The sequence below is a fragment of the Sapajus apella genome, unplaced genomic scaffold, assembly GCF_009761245.1.
Source record: "Sapajus apella isolate SASKATOON/1434 unplaced genomic scaffold, GSC_monkey_1.0 scaffold79, whole genome shotgun sequence".
Classification (NCBI taxonomy): Eukaryota; Metazoa; Chordata; class Mammalia; order Primates; family Cebidae; genus Sapajus; species Sapajus apella.
This window is the reverse complement of record NW_022437019.1, coordinates 8667481-8676857: the sequence shown is the minus strand read 5'-3', so window position 1 is coordinate 8676857 and position 9377 is coordinate 8667481.

Here is a 9377-nt window from a genome sequence, read left to right as displayed (position 1 = left end):
CCCTATGAAGGGATATTTCAAGGAAAAACTTTATTCAATTGTAAAACTTTCAAATTCTCAGGATTCCAGAGAATGCTGTTTCTCAATGTATCTCATGGGATGGTAACAGTGGTTAAGTGAAAATAAAACAGTTTCTCTAGTTAAAAAACTGGAGGAGAGATGTTGAGTCAGAGTGAAACAAATGTCTTTTCCTCTGGACTTCTCACAGCCATGATGATACTTATGTGCACTATAAATCTCTAACACTGTAACATTTCCCAAATTCATGTAATTCTAAGTATCATTTTGCATGGAGGAAATCATGGGAGTAGCATTTTCCAGAAAACAATTTAGACAACACCACAGTAGACACTATTCTATTCTCTCTGAGGAGAGGCTCCTTTGAGCCAGGCCTCAGACCTCCATGGTTTGTCCATGGCTGCTAAAATCTCAGGAGCCTGAAGGAGAACACTTTCAGAGTTGGGCTCAGCTTCTGAAGAAGGGATGCTTGCCTGAAACTGATAACTTTGGCAGGACACAATGAGGCTGGTTCTGGGAATGCAAACAACTGGAGACTGAAACCAACTGTTGTCACAAGGTGAAAGGTAACGTCAAGAGAAAAAGTAAGTCAATGAAAGATACAATTTCTTTCCTTTATCTCCTGTCTTCCTGTCCGACTCCCCTGGTATAAGCAGAACCTCACAGAAATCCTGTGTCAGAGAAGAGATGAAAATTACAGAATTCCAGCCCAGGTATCACTAAAATAGAGATAGAAGTTGGATATAGAGTTGACAGATAAGTGCTTACTAACTAGCATAGCTTTCTCCTTTGGTTATTCAGTACCATATGCACACTTCTGTGTATATTAATATTTATGCTATTTCACAACAGTAAGATGCAAGTATCTTTCATACAAACAAATATACTCTTATCATTTGTCCAAAAAGGAAGTACACAAAATCCCAACAGATACAGTATCCATCTCTAGGCAATCATCACAGTATCTATTTCTGAGTGATGGTATTTACTATTTCACAATCATAGTCCTACCTGAATATTCTGTTTCCTAAAGACTCAGTTACAAAATATTTTATTAGTGTGCCCTTATGCTGCTAATCAAGGCATACCGTAGACTGGGTAATTTATAAAGGAAAGAGGTGTAATTGACCCAGTTCCACATGGCTGGGGAGACCTCGCAATCATGGTAGAAGAGCCAGAGACGTCTTACTAGGCAGCAGACAAGAGAGCTTGTGTAGTGGAACTCCTCTATATAAAACCATCAGATCTCATGAGACTTATTCACTATCACAAGAACAGCATGGGAAAGACTTGCCCCCATGATTTAATTATCACCTATCAGATCCCTCCCACAACACATGGGAATTATGGGAGCTACAATTCAAGAAAAGATTTGGAAGGGGACACAGCCAAACTGTACCAAATATCTAAGATGAAATAAGACTTACATAAAATAGTAAGGTGAGAGTTGAGACCTTTTTATACATGCAAATGAAAATATATCTAAATATCTATTTGACAGTTATGCAAATAGATAGTTATGCATATATAGATGTATCTGTATCTGTGAAAAGGATAACCAGTAAAGATTAAGATATGTATATGTGCTATAGTCCTCATGGCTGTAGTTGATATTTATAAATTCCTTCTACTATCCTTTTCTCTTAGTCAGCATCTTACTGGTTAATTTGGAGTTCTTTACCTGGCAGAGTTACTGAAGGGTCTTAATCCAAAGTCTTGTCACATGCAGGAAGATTGATTCCTTTCACTAGTAAGAAAATCTTAGAAATTCTTGAGTTGTCAGATTCTCAGCATTAACTGAATTCACTCAGATGTCACCACACAAGTTTCAGCCTCATTTTTCTTCACAATTCATGTCCCAAATTTTCCTAAGTAGCATAGGAAGTATAAGATTTCAATTTATATTGAAATTCTACAATTAGCACAAATAAAATATGCCCCTGTTTTTTAAAGAGAAGACAGTCCTGCAGCTACAAAAACTAAGAAATTATTTTGGCTGCCATCGGAACACTTTTGTTCTTTTGTCATTCAAACTGAGAATTAAAAATGCCAAACTTACACTTTCTGTCTGTAGATTCTTCAGTGAGAAGAGGCCATCCCACCCACAGTTTTTGTAGTCATCATAGCTGCTATAATAATTAAGTGTAGAAGACTTAGTGTACTTTACTGCATTATAATGAACTAGAAGTGATTATTTTAATTAACTATGAAGTGACTTGATGTCATGAATTACTAGTATTTCATTTCCTATTTGCAAGGATGTATTTCATTAAAAGGCATAGACATGACCAAATATATCCCATAACCTTTTGGCATCAAGTGCATTCCAGAAGGAAAAATAGCTTCCATTCCTAAGGCTGGAGTCACAAGAGAAGAAAGGGGTTGGGATTATCTTCATGGGGGAAGATCCCCAAGAAGCTGGGACCCAAACCTTTAATAAGGAAGTAGTATCTGTATTAGCCCAATGAGGTTAACCCTGGAAATATAATAAGAATTCAGAGTCTGTTACACTGCTGCTGCCGGGCTGGAGGGCCATTATCAGGACAGTCCCCATGCAGGAACAATATTAGGATGAATTGAAGAAGTCTCTTCTTCCCTTTTTCTCCTACTTTTTATCTCCCTATCCTGCCTTCTATTCTCAGAACTGAGTAGGAAGCATCTTAAAAGAAGAAAGGAAAGCTGTGCAGATCAGCACCAGCATTACAAAGTAAACTATAGAAGGGTGGATTTGCAACTAAAAGAGACAATAGCCTAACACAAATACATCCTGAGACCTAAACTATGTGGGCATCCAGTGTAAATCAGGAGCCGTAATCTGTTGCAAGAGTTATACAGGAGAAGACACATTTTTTTGTCATAAAGTATTTACAAGTTAAAAATTCATTTGCATATGCTACATCAAATGAATTTATAAATGTAAATTCCTTAGAACAGTGTTTGATATATGTAATAATTATTGACAGTATCATCTTTATATCGTCTTATATCCTAGCATTAAGCATTGATAGACAATTGATACAATAAAGGTTAGAAGCATTTCATATCTGATTTGCAAAATATGTAATCATGAATGAACTTGCTTATAATAAATGTTAGATAAGACAAAAATAAAACACCTGCTATTACACCAAAAACAAAACAAAGCAAAAACGCAAATCACTGTTGAAAAGTTTGGGTTGTTTGCAGTGCTGGTAATCAAATGGGTATATTTTAAAGAGCATCCCACAAAATTTCACTATTCGATTATGTTTCATTGTTTAATAATGTCCTTAGCCCACAATTTTGGCAGTTTAATGCTTTCTGTTCCAGAAAAATTGATGACAATTATTGTTTTAAATATTCCAGAACCTGGGCTTCATTCATCTTTCTGACTGTGTATGTTAGCGAGCCTGTGAGTAAATACTGAGGGAAAACCTGAGAGTAGTTATCTAATTACAGCAAGCTTGTTTGAATGGGATTTTTCTAAACTAGACTTTTTACATACAGAGTCAGAAAGATAATATGCACATACCTATTCTTAGCATTTCTAAAATTAGATCGCTTGCATTTCAATGATTACAAAATGAACTGACATGACTACTTTCTTGTATAACTTCTACATTTTTGCTCTAATTGAACACATTAAAATCCCACAATTTTGCTACTAATCTGGGATTGTTTCTTCTTGCTGTTTTGGTGGTGGTTTATTACCTTGTTTTAAATGTCTGACTTTAACATTTACCCAAATGTTTATGTAGCAATGCCTCACTTTCATTTGCAGTTCACTTTTCTTAATTTTTTAGGAAATCAGTTATGTTATACTCAGGCCAGAATCCTCCCAACTCTTGCCACCATCTTCAACTGTAGAACACAGTCAAAATAAATAAACCAAAGTAAAAGAACTGAAAGGTAAGCATTTTATTCACAGTAGTCCCGACATCTTCATTCAAAGATTTCTCACTCATATATTAAATCTAGTACAAATAGTTGATTTGTTCCTTAGCCCAAACTGGATAAGAGAAATAAAATATGAAGAAATAGGGGGGCTTTAAAATCAGAGCAGAAGTAGAAACGACAGCTTCTGAGAAGCAGTAAGACAAAAGAATATAAACATCAGGTTCAAAATTATGAGCACATTGTACATTGGAGGCATACAGCCCTCCAGCATGAAAGTAAAATGGCATCGTCTTAATGGCCTGATCCCATCAGTGCTCTGCAACAGATCCTCCGTCTGGATCAGGAAATCCACAGGGAATCACTTAATTCTTGAGGCCTTCATCTCTATATCTTTATACTTTCAGAGTTTGATTTGATGATCTCCAAAATACTTTAAGAATCTAAATTTATATTATTTTATAATAATATTATTTGAGTTTTCAGTGACATTTATTTAAAATGTCAGAAGAGTATGACACCTTTTAAAATATTTTTACTAAAATTGTTAAAGTAAACAAAAGTAATTTATTATTAATATTAACAAATACTTGTGATTAGCATGTGTCTAGAATTTCTCCATGGATATTTTTATATATATAAATAACTTGGTTTAATCTTTGCAATATTTCTATTAATTAGGCTGCATTGATACATACTGTATAAATGAGGAAATTGAGGCTCAGATGGGTGATGTTAATTGCATAATATATCATGGTGAGAAAAGATCCAGACTTATTTTTTTCTTCTAGACAACTTTGTACTATTTCCTTAAGTAGTATATATAATTTTCCGATTTACAGAGACCCAGACAACTACAAATTTTCTGGTTTTCAAAATTGGACATACGGCTAGTGCTGTTCCAACTGTGGTCAGTGGTTAGGAGCATTGCTCCTGACCTTTGCTATGTGCAGCAATAGATTCTGCTGTTGCACTAGGTAGCCCAAGTTTCTGCAGAAATATTCAAATAATTGAATATGATTCCCACTCTATGACATCGCACAACTTCAATACCGTTTTATTACTAAGGGCCTTCTGATATACGGAATGTTTTCTTTTTTTTTTCTCTTTTTCAATATGACTATTTACTTATATATTTTTTAAAAAGCATGTCATTTCTATGTATTTTGAGTAAAGAAGGATGCACAAATATTCACCCATGACAACTGGATCATAAGTTATTATCCACTTTCTCCAAGAAGTTATGCAAGTGTGGAAATAACACAAAAGAGGTAATATTTCACAGCAGAAAGCATGGACTGTGAAGGTGGTCTTTAACACCCAAACACTTTCTAACTACGCCATCTTAGGCAAGTTACTTAAACTCTGGAAACCTTGATTTTCTTATCTATAAACGAGTGACAATAATATTAGGTTGGTGCAAAAATCATTCCATTTTTGGCCATTGAAAGTAGTGGAAAAAACCACAATTGCTTTCGCACCAGCAATTAATACTTCTTAGCTTATTGGGCTGTTGTGATAATTAAATGAATAAATATATATAAGTACGTAAAGTAGCCTCTCACGTATAACATATTGGATAAAAGTTGTTGTTTGCTGCATCAGAACTACATCTTATTAGCCCAGTGATAGAGATATCTCAACATTATGCATTGGGATATATTTTTCTTGATCCCCCTACTGCCTAATACAGTATTTGGTATATTATAGATGCACTATATTTTTAAAAATAAATCTCACCTTCTTCAAAGATTTTTGTTTGTTTGTTTGTTTTCATCTCTAGTGGACCCAAAATACCACCTTTGCCTACCTGAATGGGTCATTACAGCTCATATAATATGTTTGCTTTTATAAAGCCTGTTGAGGAAGATGTTATTAAGACACTTGCCTCACACTTTAAAGACAAGGAGACAGATCATATGACTTACTCACAGTCAACAAAGAAAGGGAGAGCCAGAATTTGAATCTAAGTCTGTCTTGTGTCTGCACTAGAATGCTTTGTTGCTTTTCTCTATTATCCTATGTATTACAAATTCATTTGTGAGAAAGGGCTTAGAATACTGAGAAGCATTACATTAATATGAGGCATTTGTTTACGTTAGTGAATTTGTTGCAGTAACCTCTTAAGAACAAATGCCCCTCGTTATATCATGCACCTCTTTCTGTGTGTGAGTCTTTTTTAGAAGCAGTATGTAGGGGAGGGTAGATGAAGGTGGAGTGCTCTTGCTATTGTCCCAGAGACAATCCAAATGGGTCTATTAACCAGTATGTGCATTATTCATACTATTTCATCTTTCTAGTAATTGTCCATTTACTGGCTCTTATCTCATTGTTATTATCGAAAACAGATTTAGAACAGTCCGTTAGGAAATTAATTAGCAGGTCACAATGGAGAAAAAAAATCCCACTAACATGCTTGTAAAATTATCTAAGAAAGTAGTATTGTCATTTATCACCAGAATGTTTCAATGTACTAGGTTGAAAAATAGGGATACCAAAACTCCTTTATGATAATTGTAAGGATTAAAATGTCAAACATGAGATTCTTTTACAGCTCCTGACACATATTAAGAGATCAATAGACTATAGCACATTGGGAATAGCAATTGAGATGAAGTATGCAGTCTTTTAAAACCGAAGTATCCAAAGATTAACCAATGTCAAAGAAAGCATCACACTCTTCATATATCAAGCAAATCAAGTGTAATCATTAAGTTTAAAAGAGAGTCCACATAGACAGCGCCATGCTAAACACTTGCAAACTTATCAAGTATCATGACCATTAATTATGTATGTCAAGCTCTCACAACTTCATAGATTGATTTGCAATTCAATGCACATCATATGCAAGGCCTTCTATTTTTCCTCTTTTTATAAACATATTTTCCATTATTAACCTGAAACGTAAATTCTATCCATTCATCATGAACAGTTATCATGTGCCAAAACTGCACTGGAATTTAAAAGAACAAAAAGTAATATATACCCTATGCCCTCAAGTAACTCAGACTAAAAGAAACATCAGCAGATAATTAGGCTCCAAGAAAAGAAGTGCTAATAGGGATATTAGCAACACAACATGGCACAAATGAAGAAGACAATAGTAGTTGAATGCCACAGTCTGCTGGGGCTTTAAGTAACACAAAGAGAAAGTGATCTTTGTCAAATTGGCTCTCTCCTCAGACTTGTTCATTTTATAGTTCTCAATGGAAACTACCGCAATGAGGGTTAACAGATAGGGAGGCAAAGTTACATATCCACAGTCCAGTGCCTATAAGCTCCTTATCCATGGCCCAGTCTAGAAGAGGAAAAAGAGAAGAGAAATGGAAAATTGAATGAAAGAACAACAGTAGTTAAAAAAAAAAAATCTGGCAGGTCAGTGGAAAGAAAAGCACATCACTCTATTTTTTTTAAATTCCCTATTCCTCCTTCCTTTGCTCTCCATACAAGTATTTTGAATGCATTGCCTTTTTAAATGCCAATAATTTGACAAATTAGAAACGAATAACTCAATTATAAAACTTAAAAAAGTCAGGGTCTAGGTTTTGGCCAAGTCTATAGAGTTCTTCAGTGGTAGAGTTAGTTGTCCAACCCTGGTCTATCTGTCTCCAAACACTTTTGCTTAATCACTATCCTTCACAGCTCTCATGCATTTAAAAATGAGAGAGCAGGACTGGGTCATTTCCAGTTCTAGGACTCTATGAATTTATATATACCTAAAATTTCTAAAGAAAGTTTTGAACTTTATTTCTGTTCTATCCGTAATTCTCTTCTTCAATGGCAAACAAAATAATTAGGAAGGGATATCTATTGAGATGTATGCTTTGCACATACATTTCTGCAAACTTGAGGAAGTGTTAGAACGTTGTAGTATGAAACATCTAGTCATTGTTTCCGCGGCACTTTTCCTTTTAAGCAATAAAGATTAGGCATAATGACAACAAAATTATTTCAAGTTTGTACAGTGCATCTAAGAAATTAAAATATTAACAGGATAATTTAATGGTCAACCATTTGTAAAGGAGAATATGAGGAACAAAAAACTTAAAGAACTTGAGCAACACCACACAGTAAATTAATGGAAGAGCTGATAAGCTCATGAAAGCTGGTAAAGTCAATTTAGTTATTAAATTCTTATTTATTTGGAAAACTAAAAGAGCTTGAATTTACCAAACTGTAGTACAGAATTACATTTCACGATAGATCAGGTTCATAAAATAAACCTGAAGACAATGTAATTTTTGACCACATGAAAAGAATATATGTGGTGTTATTGCAATATTTTAGCATACTCTAGGCAAAGGGCAGTTAGTGTTAAAAATAAAGCTGGGAGAGGTACCTCTTAAGTAACATTTAGCTTTTTTTTTTTTTTTTAATCAAAAAATGCCAGCAACTTAACTTCCTCAAGGGGACATTATGATAATTAATTGAATCATGGCTAGAGAATTATTTATTTTAAAAAAGAAACTGAGTATCTTAAATTATTAACATAATTTCACCACAATTATCTCCCATTTTTTCCCTTTCTTGATTTAAATTTCAATAGCTTTTATTGCTTCTTTGAGAAAAACAGAAAATCACTGAATGCTAGAGCACAGTCTCTTTTGAGAGGTTATGAGAAGGGGCTGGCACAGTGGCTCACACCTGCAATCCCAGGACTTTGGGAGGCTGAGGTGGGCGGAAGATCACTTTAGGTCAGGAGTTTGAGACCAGTTTGAGCAACATGGTGAAATGCCATCTTTACTAAAAATATAAAAGTTAGCCAGGCATGGTGGTGCATGCCTGTAGTCCTATCTACTCGGGAGGATAAGACAGGAGAATCACTTGAACCTGGGAGGCAGAGGTTGCAGTGAGCCGAGATGGTGCCACTGCGCTCCAGCCTGAGAGATAAAGCAACACTTTGTCTCAAAAACAAAACAAAACAAAGAAGAGGTTATGAGAAGGGTAAAGAGATGCAAACTTTAATGAATACCTCATTTTGTACATCTTTATTCCCCAGAACAAGTGTACTTCCACTGTTTGGCAGCTGCACCTCAAAGGATTTAGCAGAGTTTTAGTTACAAGTTATGAAATAACAGCGCAGGAGAGAATAAGAGAGAGAAATTAGTCCAACCCTTCTATTTGATATTAAAAAACATAAAAAACAGAATATTAAATTGACTTACCACAAGTAATACTTGTGCTTAGTGTACTCTTGACTTCCAGTCCTCTCATTCTATTAGATTGTTCAATGTTTCTCTCTTCAGTCTGTGAGCATTTTGGGTTTAAGTGCTCATAGAAACATAAGGAACAGATGTTATTTATGATATATGAAACAAACAAAACACCAAAAACATTTAGATTAACAGTTGACATGTGCAGGGGCTCACTAACTTCAGGGCTTATCTGTAACATGAGAATTGTTCAACTGGTAACTCTTGGTCAGAATATGTCCATAATTAGAATTACCACAAGATGTTGACAGTCACGAATCCACTCACAGATGT